Raw genomic sequence first — 16814 nt, forward strand, 5'->3', positions numbered from 1 at the left:
GGTGAGGGGTGTGTGGGAAGGGTGAGTATGTGTCCGTGGATGAGGGCTCTTGCTGGGGCTCAGGGCATCGGAGAGGCTCGTGGCTAGGGGGAAGGGCATGGTAAGGGCAGCCTGCCTTGCCATTTGTGGATGTCAGGCGCTAGGACCCTGGGGCAGCATACACCTCACAGACTGACCCGGGGCAGCATTCACCTCCCAGAATGACCCTAGTGCCTAGTGACTGCAGTCTGTGTGTGTCCTGCTGTTGATCCTGCCCCCAAGTCTGTACCCTGGTAATGGAGGCTGTCCTATGCAATTAAAAAACCCCTCCCCCCCTTTCACACAAAGTCTTCTGACAAGGAAAACGTGACGGAAACAGTGAACAACAACAAACTACTTTTAATACTCAACTACACAGTGGGGGGATGAAACTTGGATTTGGGACTGGGTGATCTAGGAAGGGAAGCACTTCTCATACTTTAGGGAATGAGAGCTGTTTGGTACATGAGCGCTCTGCTGGGGTGGAGTGACAGTTTTCACGGCCCCTAGCGCCCCTCCTTCTTGTGATTTTTGGTGAGGGGGGGACAGGACTTTGTGGCGGGGGAAGGCGGTTGCAGATAAAGTTCAGGCGGGCTCTCTGCTCCTGCCTGCGGTCCTGCAGAACATCTACAAAGCGCCGGAGCGTGTCCGTTTGCTCCCTCATTAGCCCAAGCAGCGTTTGAGTCGCCTGCTGGTCTTCCTGCCGCCACCTGTCCTCCCGTTCGCTGTGTGAGCGCTGGTGCTGACATAGGGTCTCCCTCCACTGTCTCTGCTCGGCCGCCTCGGCTCTGGAGCAAGCCATCAGTTCAGAGAACATGTCGTCCCTAGTCTTTTTCTTTCGCCGCCTAATCTGCGCCAGCCTCTGTGAGGGGGATGCCGGGGCAGTTCGTGAAAGACCCGCAGCTGTGTGATGGGAAAAAGGAAGTGATTTCCTTGAAAAGATACATGTTTGCGAACACTGAACACAATCTAGTCAGTTTCTGTGAACAAGACCATACAGGGCACCTAGTCTCACGAGCTCTCAGGACAAGTTCGAGATTTCGGAATACGCTTTCATTGGCTGCGGTCTTGCACAGGAAATCGAACAAGCGGGGCGGTACAGCTGAATCCGTGTAGCAGCCAGGCCTGGTAAGCACTACACTATAGGCTGCTTAACAGTTAATGGATAGCTGTGCCCTCCCGCTGAAGGCAATCTGTAAAGCATAAAGTCTGACCCTGTTCCAGCCCCTCGCAGCTGTGCACGGGAAAGATCACTGTATGCTTTTCCTCTGTGGCCTCCAACACGTGGCTGTTAAACGAAGGTCATTGCTATGCAAAGTAAAAGTCAAGCATTCACAATAGTAACAGTACACTAATTGCCCTAATTAGATGCAGCAGTCGCCAAACGAGATTACCCTGAGGCGGGTCACTCGGAGAGAGAGAGAGAGGATGCTGCTCGAATCCCTGCACAGACCAGGACCGTACGCTGCAATGCTGGTGGAGGCAATGATTCCGCTGTACATTAGGATGGCCTGGCGCGGAAGAGTGTGCTTCCACGGAGCACCAAATAAGGCACCTCTCCCCAGGAACCTCCTGCGGAGACTTTTCGAGCTGCTCTCCAAGAGCTTCGTGGAACTGTCCCAGGAGGATTTCTGTTCCATCCCTATATGTGTGGACCTTCTCTTTATATAGTTTGTTGAGGAAAAGTTTTTATATAGTTTTTACATATTTTTTATTCCTGTTTTTAAAAAAATAAATGTTTCCATGTTTATAGCACTTACCGACTGATCCTTCCCCTGATTCTGTGTCCGGGTTAACGGCCGGGGAGGGTTGGTAGGGGATCTCTGTGAGGGTGATGAAGAGATCCTGGCTGTCGGGGAAAGCGGTATTGTAAGCGCTGTCGCCTGCGTCGTCCTCCACAAACCCTTCCTCATCTTCCCCATCGGCGAACATCACCGAGGAACTGCCCCTCGACACTATCCCATACTCAGAGTCCACGGTCACTGGTGGGGCAGTGGTGGCAGACCCACCTAGAATGGCATGCAGTGCCTCGTAGAAGCGGCATGTCTGGGGCTGTGCTCTGGAGCGTCCGTTTGCCGCTCTGACTTGTTGGTAGCCTTGTCTCAGGTCCTTGATTTTCACGCGGCACTGCGTTGTATCCCGGCTGTATCCTCTGTCTCTCATGGCTTTGGAGACCTTCTCGTAGGTCTTTGCATTCCGTTTGTTGGAGTGCAGCTCCGAAAGCACAGACTCATCGCCCCACTCAGCGATCAGATCCAGGACTTCACGGTCTGTCCATGCTGGGGACCTCTTTCTATTCTGGGATTGCATGGACTCCTCTGCTGGAGAGCTCTGCATCGTTGCAGGTGCTGCTGAGCTCGCCCCGATGTCCAACCAGGACATGAGATTCAAAGTGCCCAGACAGGAAAAGGAATTCAAATTTTCCCGGGTCGTTTCCTGTGTGGCTGGTCAGAGAATCCAAGCTTGGACTGCTGTCCAGAGCGTCAACAGAGTGGTGCACTGTGGGATAGCTCCCGGAGCTAGTAAGTTCGATTTGCATCCACACCTAGCCTAATTTGAGATAGCCATGTCGAATTTAGCGCTACTCCCCTCGTCGGGGTGGAGTACCGAATTCGAACTAAAGAGCCCTCTAGGTCGAATTAAACGGCTTCCTAGTGTGGACGGTTGAGCGGTTAATTCGAATTAATGCTGCTAAATTCGATTTAAAGTCCTAGTGTAGACCAGGCCTTAGCTAGCAGAGAAAGGCAGAGCAAGAACCAATGGCTGCCTGGAAGTTAAAGCCAAACTAATTCAAATTAGAAGTAAAGTGCGCGACTTTACAGTGAGGGTGATTAACCACCACTGGAAGTGGTGAATTTGCCATCTCCTGATGTTTTCAAATCCAGACTGGCTGCCTTTGTGGAAGATGTGCTTTAGTCAATCACAAGTTATTGGGCTTAATACAGGGGCAGCTCAGGGAAATTCTCTGACCTGTGCTAGACGGGAAGTCAGACTAGATGATGTAATGATCCCTTCTAGATTTAACCTCTAGGAATCTTGAGAATTCAGTGTGCACATGGGTCAGCATCTGCTGTCTGCCCATGCAAGCCCATCAGGCAGGGGTTGTGTAATATAAATAAAAATATTTGGCCTATCACCTGTAACCCTCTCTCATGTCCCTCCTAGGATCTGTAGTAGCAGTAGAAACAAATGTTCATGTTGCAATATCCATACTCTAGTTCAGTGGTTCTCAACCTTCTTGGGTTCAGGCCCCATTTGTAAACCTTGATGGCCTATCATGACTCCGTGCCCTCTTCCTCCCCCCATTAGCAGTGGGGGAGGAGTGGGGGAGCAGAAGGGGCTGGGGTGCAGTGGGAGAAGAGCTGGGGACCAGGACAGGTGGTATGGCTGTGGGGGAGTGGTACATTGGGAGGTCCTGCAGGCTGGAGGTACACTGGAGTGCAAGCATTTATCAGAGAATGTGACACCAGCTGCTTCCTCCCAGCTCTTAGCCACCAGGGCTGGCTGGGCTCAGCTCCCCGCTCTGGGTGTTGTGACCTCTGGGGTCGCAGCACTGCTCAGGTTTGGCCTGGCTGGGCCAAATTTGTGTAAGTGGAGTTGTGACTTGGTGCTTGGGGTTGCAGCACCACTCACTCCAATCTGGCCCATCTGGCCCCATGTTGTCATGATGGAAGAGTGGCTGGGGCAAACCAGAGTGGTGCTGAGACCCCAGAGTGAGGAACTGAGCCCAGCCTGCCCCATAAACTTTTGATACATTCTTGCGACCCCATTTTGGGTCACGCCTCACAGGGTTAGAAACCCTGCTCTAGTTCAACCCCTACTTTTACAGCGAGCATAGCTGCCCCAGCTGTTTTTCTATAACCATTTCACTGCATTACTCCTATTTCCTGGCTCACTCCTATTTTTCCTTCCTCCCATTTTGATTCGCGGTGCTGCTGAAATTGTAATGAGGTGAAATCAAGCACAAGGAAAGAACAGAATGTTCTGACAGCTGTTCAGTAGCATGTGTGAAAAGAGCTACTGGTCTGGATCCAGCTCCTAAAGGGCAGGTGTCCACATCGCAAAACCCACTGCTACAACTGACAGTAACTTCCCCTCTGCACAGGCTAGTCCACAATATTCCAATACCGGGTTTTTGGCTCCTTCCTCTGAAGCAAGTGGGACTGGCCATTGCCAGAGGATAAGTCTATCATGAAATCAAAGCAGCGAGGCTGCTCCAGCAGATATACCCACGCTATCATGGCTAAAAATAGAAAAAAGACGGTTACTCACCGTAGTAACTGGTGTTCTTCGAGATGTGTTGCTCCTATCCATTCCAATGTAGGTGTGCGCGCCGCGCGTGCACGGCATCTCGGAACTTTTTTACCCTAGCAACTCCGGCGGGCCGGCTGGGCGCCCCCTGGAGTGGCGCCGCTATGGCGCTGAATATATACCCCAGCCGGCCCGTCCGCTCCTCAGTTCCTTCTTGCCGGCTACTCCGACAGTGGGGAAGGAGGGCGGGTCTGGAATGGATAGGAGCAACACATCTCTAAGAACACCAGTTACTACGGTGAGTAACCGTCTTTTCTTCTTCGAGTGATTGCTCCTATGCATTCCAATGTAGGTGATTCCCAAGCCTTACCTAGGCGGTGGGGTCGGAGTGAGACGTGGCCGAGTGCAGGACCGCTGAGCCAAAGGCCGCATCGTCTCGAGACTGTTGCACCAACGCGTAGTGGGAAGCGAAGGTGTGTACCGAAGACCAGGTGGCCGCCCTACAGATGTCCTGGATGGGGACATGGGCCAGGAAGGCGGCCGAAGAAGCGTGCGCTCTGGTGGAATGAGCGGTGAGGCGGCATGGGGGGACGCGAGCAAGCTCGTAGCACGTTCATATACATGACGTCACCCAGGATGAAATGTGCTGCGAGGATACTGACTCGCCTTTCATGCGATCAGCGATTGCCACAAACAGCTGGGTCGAACGCCGGAAGGGCTTCGTCCGGTCGATGTAGAAAGCGAGGGCCCTGCGGACGTCCAGGGTGTGGAGCTGCTGCTCACGAGGTGAGACATGCGGCTTCGGGAAGAAGACCGGGAGGAAGATCTCTTGGTTGAGGTGGAAGGCCGACACCACCTTGGGGAGGAAGGCCGGGTGCGGTCGAAGCTGCACCTTATCCGCATGGAAGACGGTATACGGGGGCCCTGCCGTCAGGGCGCGGAGTTCTGAGACTCGTCTGGCGGATGTAATTGCCACGAGTAAGGCCGTCTTCCAGGTGAGATAAAGCAGAGAGCACGTAGCCAGGGGCTCGAAGGGCGGTCCCATCATCTGGGCCAGAACCAGGTTCAAATCCCAGGTCGGGGCAGGAGGACGTACCGGCGGGTACAGACGGTCGAGACCTTTAAGGAAGCGGGCAACCATCGGGTGAGAGAAGACGGACCGACCTCCGATGGCAGGCCGAAAGGCCGACAGAGCCGCCAGGTGCACCTTCAGGGAAGAGATTGCCAGACCTTGACCTTTCAGGTACCAGAGGTAGTCGAGGATGGTTGAGATAGGGACCAAGAATGGGTTAAGACCTCGCTGGTCGCACCAGAGCGCGAAGCGTTTCCACTTCGCGAGGTAGGTAGAGCGCGTCGAAGGCTTTCTGCTTTCGAGCAGGACTTGTTGCACCGCCGACGAACAACCCCTCTCTGCGTTGGTCAACCACTCAGGAACCAAGCTGTAAGATGCAGCGACTGCAGGTTCGGGTGACAAAGCCTGCCGAGGTCCTGAGTGATGAGGTCCGGTCACAACGGAAAGGGAATGGGATCCCGAACTGACAGCTCGAGCAGCAGGGTGTACCAGTGCTGTCTCGGCCAGGCCGGAGCGACGAGTATTATGCGGGCCCTGTCTCTCCGAAGCTTGAGTAACACACGGTGTACGAGTGGAAACGGGGGAAACGCGTAGAGGAGGGGACCTGTCCACGTCAGGAGGAACGCGTCCGAGAGGGAGCCCGGAGCTCGACCCTGGTACGAGCAGAACCTGGTGCACTTCCTGTTGACCCTGGAGGCGAACAGGTCTATCTGGGGAAACCCCCACCTCTGGAAGATTGCATAAGCCACATCCGGGCGAAGGGACCACTCGTGGGAGGCGAACGACCTGCTGAGATGGTCTGCTAGCGTGTTCTGCACCCCCGGCAGAAAAAACGCTTCGAGGCGAATTGAGAGGGTCACGCAAAGGTCCCATAGGAGCATCGCTTCTCTGCAGAGCGGGGAGGATCTGGCTCCGCCCTGCTTGTTTACGTAAAACATTGCTGTAGTGTTGTCCGTGTACACCGCTACAGAGCGGTCCTTCAGGTGGGCTCGAAAGGCGAGACACGCCAAGCGGATCGCTCTCAACTCCCGGACGTTGATGTGGAGGGAGAGTTCGTGGGCCGACCAGAGACCCTGGGTGTGCAGGTCGCCTATGTGAGCACCCCAGCCGAGTGCCGAGGCGTCTGTGGTCAGGGTGACCGACGGGCGAGGAGGGTGGAACGGAACCCCCGCGCAGACCACCTCTGGATTCAGCCACCAGGTGAGCGACTGGAGAGTGGGCTTCGACACCGTAACCACCATGTCCATGCTGTCGCGGTGGGGGCGGTACACCGATGACAGCCACATCTGGAACGGGCGAAGCCGCAGCCTTGCGTTCGCGGTCACGAACGTGCACGCCGCCATGTGCCCCAGCAGGCGTAGGCAGGATCGCACCGTAGTTGAAGGGAAGGCCTGCAGGGCCCGTATGAGCGAGACTATCGTCTCATGCCGAAGACGAGGGAGGCAGGCTCTGGCTAAATTGGAGTCGAGCACCGCTCCTATGAACTCCACTCTTTGTGCTGGAGTTAGGCTGGACTTCTCGGTGTTGATAAGGAGGCCTAGAGACCAGAACAGATGCAGAATCTCGGTCACCTGAGCCGCTACCAGCTCCTGGGAGCGGCCGCGAATCAGCCAGTCGTCGAGATACGGGTACACATGTATCCGACGACGGCGGAGGGCTGCGGCGACGACTGCCATAACCTTGGTGAACACCCTCGGTGCGGTGGAGAGGCCGAAGGGCAGAACCGCAAACTGGTAGTGAGCCTCGTTGACTACGAAGCGCAGGAAGCGTCTGGGGGGGGGCGTAAATTGCCACATGAAAGTATGCATCCTTCATGTCGAGGGCAGCAAACCAGTCTCCCGGATCCAAGGAAGAGATGATGGTCCCCAGGGTCACCATGCGAAACTTGAGCTTGCACAGGTGTCTGTTGAGCTGCCGGAGGTCCAAGATGGGACGAAGACCTCCTTTCGCCTTGGGGATGAGAAAGTATCTGGAATAGAATCCCCTGCCCCGCCTGCTGCGGGGCACCTCCTCTATAGCACCCACGCTCAACAGAGTCTGGACCTCTTGCAAGAGGACTTGCTCGTGAGAGGGGTCCCTGAAGAGGGACGGGGAAGGTGGGTGGGAGGGAGGGGGCGAAATAAACTGCAGGCGGTAGCCGTGCTGGACGGTGTTGAGGACCCAGCTGTCCGATGTTATAGAACACCACGCCTGGAGGAAGCGGGAAAGGCGACTTGAAAACAAAAGGGATGGATCCGGGGGGGAGAGTGGTGGGCCGTCCTCGGGCGTCCCATCAAAAGGCCGGTTTTGGGCCTTGAGGAGCCTTCGAGGAGCTCTGGGCCTGGTTATGCCGACCCCCCGACGGTCTGCGGCGGAAAGGGGCCGCTCGGCGATTATTAAATGGCCGGGACCTGGCCTGGGTGAAGGGCCGGTAGGGCTGTTGCCGGAACGATCGTCTTTGGGTAGCCGGGGCGTGCATTCCCAAAGTCCGAATAGCAACCCTCCCATCCTTCAGGGTCTGAATTCTCGTGTCTGTCTTTTCTGAAAAAAGACCCTGTGTCTCAAAGGGGAGGTCCTGAAGGGTGTATTGAACCTCCGGCGCCAAGGTGAAGGATTGCAGCCAGGCAATACGCCACATTGTTATTCCGGACGCCATTGTCCTGGCTCCTGAATCAGCGGAGTCCAAGGCCGCCCGAATTAGGGTCCTGGAGGCCGTCTTGCCCTCGTCCAGGAGCGCCGAGAATTCCCGGCAGGAGTCTTGCGGCGTCAGCTCCGAAAATTTTCCCAGGCACCCTAAGATGTTGAAAGTGTACCGGGACAGGAGCGCCATCTGGTTTGCTATGCGGAGCTGAAGGCCACCCGCCGAATAAACTTTTCGGCCCAAGAGGTCCATGCGCCGCGACTCCTTTGATTTTGGTGCGGCGGCCGGCTGGCCATGCCTCTCCCGGTCATTCACCGACTGGACTACTAGAGAGTCCGGGGAGGGGTGCACATAGAAGTACTCATACCCCTTGGGTGGGACAGAGTATTTTCTTTCTACCCCTCGCGCCGTGGGGGGGACTGAGGAGGGCGACTGCCAGATTGTTGTATTGTTCCGCTGGATAGTGCGGATAAAGGGTAACGCTACACGCACTGGGGCGTCCGAACCCACAACGTCCGTTATAGGGTCATCGTCCTCCGTGACCTCCTCAACGGGCAGGTTCATGGACTTCGCCACACGGCGGAGAAGGTCCTGATGCGCCTTGAGGTCAATAGGCGGGGGTTCAGATGTTGATGCTCCTGCCACCGCCTCGTCAGGAGAGGAGGACGAGGAGCGGCCCGGCAGCACCTCCTCGGATGCCTGGTCAGCCCCTGGGCGGTCAGGAGCCACGGGCCCCGGCCCCGGTGCCGGGCCTGGCGGCGAGCCAGCCTGTTCCTGTGGAGACGGGGGGCGCTTGCTAACCGTCGCCTCCGGCGCTGAACGGCCCGTAGGCGTCTGCCTCAGCTGTAGGGGAGGCCCTTGCTCGTGTTGGGCCCAGGGGACCCAATACCCCCAGTGTTGAGGTCCAGGGTCCCGACCCTGAGACGCCGCCCTGAAGTCCACTGCGCTGCCCTCAGGGGAAGCGACGGAGGGTTCATGCGAGGGCCAGGGAGGAGCCGAGGCGGGTCCCGAATGCCCCACCGAAACCTGCGTCAGGTGTGTAGCAGGCGTTGAAGGTCGGCGGCGGTCATCACGTGACCTAAGCGGAGAGCGGGACCTGCGTGCGGAGCGGTACCGGGAGCTGGACCGGCGGTGCCGGGAGCTGGATCAGCGGTGCCGGGAGCTCGACCTCGACGGCGATCGGCGGTGTCGGGAGCGGCTTCGGGAGACTCGGCGCCGAAAGCGGTCACTGGAGCCGGACCTCTTGCGGTGCCGGTAACTCGGTGACCGGGACCGTTGCCGGGAGTACGACCGGCGCCGCGAATGCGAGCGGTGCCGGGACTGCGACCGGTGCCTAGATGGGGAGTGGCGCCGCGAAGCTGAACGACCTCTGGATCGGGACCGCCTCCGAGAGTGGGACCGGGATCGAGACCGAATCCTGGAGCGTCCGTCTCGCTTGTCTGGGGAAGGAGGCCGCATCATCATCGGTTTGCCTACCAACTTGAGTGCCCGCACCGGCGGAGCCGGGGGCCGGGGGCTTGGAGCTTCCGCGAGCTCGATCAGCTCCCTCGCCGTCGCAAACGCCTCAGGCGTGGACGGGATCCGCAGCTCCTCTTCGGCGGGTACCGGGGAGCTGAGTGGTGCCGGACTCGACGGGCCTTGCGGCGCCGGAGTCAACGGCGCCGTGCACTGCTTGTGCACTGCCTCAGCCTGTACCGTTTGTGTCGGAGGCGGCTGGGCTAGCGGTCTCTGCGGATGTTTGGAAGAGGCCGCCTTCGGCACCTTGTGCTTCCGTCCTGGGGAGAGGGAACGGTGCCGGGACTTCGGTGCCGGGTGCCGAGGAGGCTCGGCCCCGGTGCGGCTCGGTGCTGCCGGTGCGCTGCCCGCCGAGGAGGGCTTCGGCGCCGATGGACTTGGCGCCGGAGGCTGGAGCGAAGCCTCCATTAGCAACTGCTTAAGGCGCGAGTCCCGCTCCTTTCTCGTCCGGGGCTTGAAGGCCACGCAGATCGGGCACTTGTCTGTTCTGTGCCCCTCCCCAAGGCAGCGAAGGCACGAATCGTGCGGATCACTCACCGGCATGTGCCGCTGGCAAGCCGCGCAGGGCTTGAATCCCGGTGCCCCGGGCATAAGCCCGCACCGGGTGCAGAAGAAGAGGGGCTAACCCCTCTAATTCCCTATTTACACTACTATACCTATCTAACTATACTATACAACTATTAAACTAACTAACAAACTATATACAGGAAGAGATGGAGTAAACGCTAGGGCTGTGGAGGTAAGGGACACTCCACTGTTCCAACTGGCCGTCACGGGCGGTAAGAAGGAACTGAGGAGCGGACGGGCCGGCTGGGGTATATATTCAGCGCCATAGCGGCGCCACTCCAGGGGGCGCCCAGCCGGCCCGCCGGAGTTGCTAGGGTAAAAAAGTTCCGAGATGCCGTGCACGTGCGGCGCGCACACCTACATTGGAATGCATAGGAGCAATCACTCGAAGAAGAAGAGTGGGTTTCAGCAATGTCAGTAGGAAACCAGGGTCCCCGGTGTGCATCTACGTTGCTATTTTTAGCCATGCTAGTGTGCATATGGGAGTTTTCCCATAAGTGGTGTTTCCTTGGAGGGTCTCTCAGCAGCAAAGCCATGGAGACTGGTGGGAGAGCGTTAGGGAAGCTTGCTACTGCCCCCATTGGGCCTGTTCTGTGGCTACAAGGGACGACTCCAGTCTCAAGGGTTGTCAACCCAGCACCTTCACAGCACTAAAGCAACTAACCAAACTTTCCAGCAGGACTAGCTGGCCAATCACTTGTGAGCACAGGGGAAGTCTGTTTGCCCTTTTAGGGATTATGATTTCTTCCTCCACTACTCTACTGCTTCTCTGAGGCTGGAGGATTTCACAGCATGTTCTTTGCACTTGTATATCAGCCTTTCCCATGCTACTGCTCTCAGATAATAAAACCAGCCAACACAGGCTCATTGATGTTCTAACACACAAATATTGTAGCCTGATTTAGGGCATACTGATAATATTAATTTATCAATTATTTAATTTATTTTGATTTTATTTAATATTAATAGTAATTAATTATTAATATTAATAGTATGGTTTTTAGGCTCGCCAATCTGTTTGATCAGAAGATAAAAGTTCTTGTCCCAAATCAGGCTCCACTGAATTTATAAAGGCCCTTGGGGGTATGACAGGAAGCTCACACTGAGACAGATATAACCTTAAAGACTTATTAAAATCAATGCAGTAAGTAAGTAAATGGTAAAATACCCAGAGTTTCAAAGTTACAACTGCATTACTGCTATTCAAAAGATACTATATTATTGTATGTATTATATGCAACAAATCTTTGGTTAATATACTTACACCCTTCCTTGATGACCTGGTGGTAAGAGACACAGGACCAGCCTTGCAGTTCAGGTTTTTCAATTCTTGAGTGAGGGATGCAGTGCTTAGAAAAAGCTAATGCTACTTAGGGTTTACTTGACTAACTTAAACTTAAAATCAAAACCTAATAAACTAAGAATAAAACTTAGGCAAACCAAGCTTAGCCTAGTTCCCTTGAAACAAAGTTTCAGAAGAACAAGTACAGCCTACCAATAGTAGCAATCATCATAAATAGACAGATAGAGTAGAAATAGAATGTAAGTGAGAATGATAGAGCAGAGTAAAGTGAGAATACTTTAGCGAGGTGGGTCACCTCCTTTATAGGGCAAAGTGCTGGAAATCCTTCCTCCTATGCCCAAATTTCATTCCTCACCCACAAAATGTTAGGATACGCTTACCCCACGGGCTAGTATGTATGTGTGTATGGATAACATGCATGTACACACTTGTGGTGAACTTGTTAAGTCTGTGGGTACAACACTGAAAACCCCTCTATGCCATTTTCCATTGCCTATTGGTCTAAATAAAAGGTCATAGACATAGGTGTGGGTTCTCATCTCTTTAGGTAACAAGATATAGGTCAACTTTGCTTTCCGAGTAAAAGGTCTTAATATAGATATGCTAACTTTGCCTTAGCTTAACATATAGGATATGGCCTGCAGGTCTCTTGCATTACAGACCAACTTACTTTAATATGAATCTAAAAACCTATTACAATATATTAAATACTTAAACTATAAGAAAAAAATATATATATATGTAAGCAAGAAGGTTAGTCCTATAGGCTACAATATGCAACGCTCTGTGTGTGCCACCCACAAGGGGGTGATTGCAGGGATGGGGAGGAGAGAAAGAACAGTGAGAAGCAGGACACCAGAGGGGAAACATACAACACACCAACTCAGCTGAGTGTGTGGGCTGGGGTTCGTGGCCCCCACAAAGGAAGTGACGCTCTTGTTCATTATTTATATTGCAGTCGTCCTAACAGCCCCAATCAGGAATCCGGGCCCTGCTGTGCCAGGTACAGAGACAGGCCCTGCCCATAATACTAGCTTGTCTGCACAATCTCTCTTGCCACATTCGATTTCCTTCCTCCTGAACTGAACACAGCCTGGTCAAAACTCTCCCCAGCCCCACATGTTGGCTCATTCCTTCCCCCACTCCTGCCTGCATGGGAAAGCTGAGGTGTTTGGCAGCACTTCAGCGGCAGCTCAGCCATGCTGCTTCATTCTTTGGCATCAGTTCAGCAGCGGGTCCTTTGCTCCAAGAGGGACTTAGGGACCCAGTGCCGAATTGCCGCCAAAGACCCGGACGTGCCACCCCTTTCCATTGGCCGCTCCAAGCACCTGCTTGCTATGCTGGTGCCTGGAGCTGGCTCTGGAAGGTGCTAACAGTGCCACATGCCAGCTACATCAATGGGCCAGCACTGTTAGCTTGAAAGCCAGAGTGGGTGCTTACTGCCTGTATGCTACCTCCACCTCCAGGCTGCACGGCCCTGCGTGTTTTTTAGAGCAGTTTCATTGTCTAACCACACCAGAAAGTAGGGTATTGATCAGCACGGCAAAGCAAAGTGACTGGAGCCCCTGTGCAGCTGCTGCTCAGAAACTCTGGCTCGCAGCGCGAGTTTCGCTTTGCCCAGTGCTGTCAGATCTTCAGCTGCCTTCACGGTCCTTTGGCTGAAATCAAGGGAGGGCCAGCAGTTTTCCAGGCAGGCAACTGGGAATTTAAAGGGCAATTCCCTCGCCCTTTGCGAAGCGCTCCCCATCTCTGCCAGGCAAACACACTCCTGGGTGTTCGAATTTACAGGGGTGGGGGGTCAGGGCCGATGAGGGGTGAGACCGTGAGAGTGAAGGTGGGCTGTATAGCACCATAATAAAAACTGAAAACTGTTTCATGACCATTTTATTAGATTTAACTCATGTTTTGAAATCACGCAAATTAAAGTTGACATCTCAAGCATTCTATGAAGCACGACATCTGCATCCTTCTTGGTTTCTTGTTATAATTTTGCACAACTCTGTTTATAAACTTCTTGAATACAACATGTTCATCTTTGGTGACTTCTCGTATGTCCAGTACTTCCATTCCTTCAATTGATATGCTCATTAGTTCATTCACGTGATCAGGCAAAGGCGACTTATTTCAGAACACAAAATTCTATTAAATGATGAAAAAGAACACTCAACTGTACCTGTTGTGACTGGAAGTAGAAAGAGATGAATTCCTACTTCTTTCATCCCAGGAAACAGCATAAAGATCTGGTCGAGCCACTAGTGATGATAACAAAAGAAGTGAAGTCAAATCTTCATTCATTCATTCATCGTATGATATTCCACTCCGTGTTCAAATTCTCTATTCTGTCCTGAGCACATGGCAGCCCCATTGCCGGTAGTGCCTCATTCCACTCAACTGTCACTATTTTATAGGACAGGGATCTGTAAAAGCTACATAGAAGTTGAGTAGAATCTAGAAGTCGCTGTTGTAGATTTTTAAGAATAAAGTCTGTGTACTTTTTCAATTGTCTTAAACACTTCTTGTCTTCTTCACTTAAGGATTCAATAGAAATGATTTCAGTCCAGAAGTTGACAAATGAAGTCAACTTCTGGACTGAAGTCTTTGCTTCTTCCAGTACTTCTTCAATGGATAGCTCTCTGATAGATCCAAATGTAGCTTCTATTGCTGTACAAAGATGTACTACTGTTGTAGCAGAAGCAGGGCCGGCTCCAGGCACCAGCTAAGGAAGCAGGTGCTTGGGGCGGCCAATACAAAGGGGCAGCACTCCGTCCGCTACTGGGGCGGCCTGTCCAGGTCTTTGGCGGTAATCAGTGGTGGGACCCTCAGTCCCTCTCATCCTCTTTGAGCTGCTGCCGAAGTGCCGCCGATCGGATTTTTTTTTTTTTTTTGCTGCTTGGGGTGGCAGAAAACTTGGAGCCAGCCCTGAGCAGATGCCTGGATGGCATTGTTTAATGACCCAAGTGGTTTCAACAGTAGACTTACAAGAGAAAGAATGGCAATAGTCTTCTCTGAACGTAGTAGCAAAAGCAATCCACCAGCCTCACTACTTAGATCCATCCCATCTTGGTAGATACTTTCCAAAGTCAGTAATAATGGCTGGAGTAATTTTAAGACAAAGCCAAGGATCGCACATGAGAAAGCCAGAGGATTTTCCCAGGTTGGACCAATTTGAACTTCAGTCCCAGTGTATCTTCTATATTTTCCAAGATATTCAGTCTTTTTGGACTCTTGCTGAAAAATATAATATAATGAAGACATTAAATGTTTAGCTTTTTTAATGTCTTTTGAAGAGTCTGCAGCTTGTACTAGTGCTAGTTGGAGGAGATGGCCTCTGCAGTGTGTATAGGAGTGATTAAGGTTACACTTTTCTCTGAGCAAAGCTTCCATGTCTTCCAGAGAAGTTTGCAGTTCCATCAAATGCACAAGAAGCCATCTGTTTGGGGTCCAATTGACAAGCATTTAACTCTTCTAAGATGTGGGTTGTCAGAGATGCAGCCGATGTATCTTCTATAACTTGAACATCTAGAAATGCATCTACTGGCCTACCACTGACATCAAGATAACGTACACAATGACTTAATACTTGCCCATTTGCATCAGTGCATTCATCAGCCATGTATGCAAATTTTTTGAATGTGGTGAGAGAGGTCTTCACTTTTTCAACTGTTGAGTCTTTCACTGTTGCACCGCATGCTTCTAGCCAGTCAGTTAAATTTCTTGCAGAAAGATAGCGAGCATTTGCTAGTGTTCAACTTCAGGATGAACAAGTGACAATGCACTTAACACTGGTCTCCAGTTTGTAGTGTGTGGTATCTCCTGCTTAAATAGAAAGTATGATACCACAGCCATGTTTGTTCGCATGTCTTTTGAGATTCCACCCAGCTCACAGTGATTTCAGCTGAGCTCTCAGTGGGGGAACCTTGCTGCTAGTGTAGACTGGGCCCTCTCTTCTACTTAGACCTGATTATCAGTGATTTAAACTGCAGTGGTCACTTAACAAAAGACGATCTATGGAGCCTAATCAGCTCTGTCTTTAAACAGTGGAGTGGGGCAGGTCAAATAGTACTTGTGACTCAGGCAGCCCATCAAGCAAAACATCTGGTCCCCACCCTCTCTCTTCATGCCCTCAATCAGCATAGGCTAAGTACAGTTCTACTGCCCTTTACTCATACAATAAGAACAACATTTCATTCCCCCACCCGCCCTGCATTCAAGTGATTTGTAACCCAACCCCAGCCAAAATCTATCACTTGGGCAACGCAGCTCTGTTTGCTGGATACCTAGATAGATTAAGTGGGACTGTAAATACAATCTGGTCCTGAAGCCTTTCCCCCCCGGCCCCCAGCTCATCACTAGCTGTCAGGGAGAGCTCATTTAGACTTTGCTTACAAATCATCATTTGGCCAACATCACTGAAATGAATGCACTGACATTGTCATAAAAAACAACCGCTGTATAAGGAAGCTAGTCTATGTTCACACTTTTCAAACCTATTCTACTTTTTCAGAGACTCATATTTTATCATACACTTTATGTGCTTTTAAAGTGCATATTAATGTTTCAATTTCAATTCAAATTCCCAAACAATCACTACATTAGCAACACTGCATGTAACTAGTTCACAAAACGGGTGGGGGGGGGGGGAGTGTTGGGGAAAACCCTGTCACGCAGAGCTCCGGGGGGCCACGCGACAGCCCTGACCAAGCGGAACCCAGTACTGTCCACAGGGGCACAAGAGTCCCGGGGGATTGGCGCCGCCTTATTTAGCAACTTGTTCACTGCACCCCCCCCCCCCCGCTAACCACCTCCCGCTGCGAGACAGGGGATCCGGCCCCGATCGCTGGCGCCCCCGCCCCCTGGCCCCGCCGGACGAGCCGGTACCTGTGCTCCGGCGAGGGGCGCTGCGGCGCGGGCAGCTCTCCGGTGAGGTACCGCGGGCTGGGGCTGAGGTACCGCGTTAGGCGCCCGGCCGGGGGAGGAAGCCGCCTGCAGCCCCCGCGGGGAGCCGGGCGCTGGGGCCGCACCGACGCCTCCGCGGCGGGCTGGGGGCGCCGCGCCCCTGAGGGGAGTTTCCCGCCCGGCTCCGCGCCGCTCCAGCCCCGCGCGCTCCCGCGTCCCGCCCTGCGGCAGCTCGGAGCGTCCGGGCTCCACCTGCGCTGTCCTGGGAGCCGCCCGGGAGTGCGAGTCTCCCCCGCCCCTCGCGGCCGGGCGGGGCTTGGACAGGCCGAACGCGCCGGGGAAATACGCGCCCCGACTGTCCCCAGGGGCCAAAACTCCCCTTTCAAAACGAGCCAGCCCCTGAGAACCCCAACACTGTGTGTTACTGGATCCCGGGGTGCAGTGGGGGGGGGGCCGCTGGGCACCCGACTCTCTCCTCCCCTTGCAACAAGCTACAAGCCAAAAACTAACCAACAAACTCACCAGCCAAATACACCAAAAACAAGCCCAATTTCTGCGTTTTTTTCACGGGG

The 16814-nt window shown here is 53.5% G+C and overlaps 1 protein-coding gene across 1 annotated transcript in view; it reads right to left on the reverse strand.

Moving 5' to 3' along the window:
- LOC123349220 (adhesion G-protein coupled receptor G1-like) overlaps positions 1-16506 on the reverse strand; it is a 37364-nt gene extending 20858 nt beyond the window's left edge. The window contains exon 1 of the mRNA XM_044987108.1: positions 16225-16506. The gene's annotated coding sequence lies outside the window, so the exon portion shown is untranslated. The remainder of the gene's footprint in view (positions 1-16224) is intronic.
- Positions 16507-16814: the final 308 nt, after the last annotated feature.

Source organism: Mauremys mutica, chromosome 14 (assembly GCF_020497125.1).
Source record: "Mauremys mutica isolate MM-2020 ecotype Southern chromosome 14, ASM2049712v1, whole genome shotgun sequence".
NCBI classification, from domain to species: Eukaryota; Metazoa; Chordata; order Testudines; family Geoemydidae; genus Mauremys; species Mauremys mutica.